Raw genomic sequence first — 1247 nt, forward strand, 5'->3', positions numbered from 1 at the left:
AAACTACAGCGCGCTAGCGCGCAATCCGTTGCTTGTTTGCAATTGCATGCTTCAAACATTTTACACAAACTCCTTTTGCGCGAATAGTGTGAAGCCGAACTCTCAATGAAGGTGAGGTGTGGGCTGCATTGGAGACTCATCAACTGACACACCGAAGTTCAGGAGATCAAGAATCATCATAGAGAGAGAGGTCGAACTTAGTTGTCAATGGTTGCGTGGTAGAGAGGACCCCCTTTGGAATATCAACACCTTCTGAGAGGAAATTTGCAAGCAAAACATGTTGACAGTGATCCATCGTCAATCTTGTGAATTCGACTCAACTGTCCAAGTTATCAAAACAAAAAAATCCTTATTGCTAAAAATTTGCTTATTCCGTTGCCGGGACTCGAACCCGGGTCTCTCGGGTGAGAGCCGAGTATCCTAACCAACTAGACTACAACGGAAGTACACTGTAATTTATGATATAAAATTAATCAGTCTATTATCAGTGTACAAAACTTGTGTGTAAAATTCAGTTAAGTGCAGTTTGGTTGTACTGATGTTTGAAAAGCAAAAAAACAAAAGCAATGTAAAAATGTATAATTTTCTATTTTTTCTGATATTTGAATATAGAGAATGTTGTTCCAACGTATGAATGCTGGTTCTGTGAAATGACAGTTAAAAAAGTTTGTCAATGAGGAGAAGAACATTTGATTATTATAGATTAACAAATTATAGAAAATGGTTAAAAATAATAAACGTATTAAAAATTTAATAAATAACAAATAATTAGTAATTATTAAATTACTACTAAATTATAAATTAATATATTAATCAGTACTGCATATCAACAATTATGAATTAAGCAATTAGATTAACCGAACTAAGCTTTACTCATCATTCCGATTGCTTGTACACCACAAAATTTAGCAGCTCCAGACCCAAAAACAAATAAAATATAAAGGGACACCATTAAATATCACTCGTTTTTTTCAAATTTCAACCACATCAGGGGTAATGGTGTCGATCAACCGGTTTTGGATTGGACCCGTGCAAATAAAAATTAATTTAGCGGGTTTGATAGACCAGCTGGACATATTGAATTGGATCAATCCATACTTAATGGTCCAAAGTATTTATTGGATTGGATTAGACTTGGTCCATACATAATGAATTTATATTGGATTGGATTGGACCAATATTTAATCCATTGATAAAAGATAGGAATATAGGTGTGAATGGACCACTTTTATATTAGAATTAATCTA

General features: G+C 33.9%; 1 non-coding gene across 1 annotated transcript; it reads right to left on the bottom strand.

Annotated features, from left to right (window-relative positions):
• Positions 1–370: 370 nt before the first annotated feature.
• TRNAE-CUC (transfer RNA glutamic acid (anticodon CUC)) lies at positions 371–443 on the bottom strand. Its single transcript has one exon. It is a non-coding gene; the product is annotated as a tRNA-Glu (tRNA).
• Positions 444–1247: the final 804 nt, after the last annotated feature.

This window comes from Nelumbo lutea, chromosome 3 (assembly GCF_056320005.1).
Source record: "Nelumbo lutea isolate HS-2025 chromosome 3, American lotus-T2T, whole genome shotgun sequence".
Lineage (NCBI taxonomy): Eukaryota > Viridiplantae > Streptophyta > Magnoliopsida > Proteales > Nelumbonaceae > Nelumbo > Nelumbo lutea.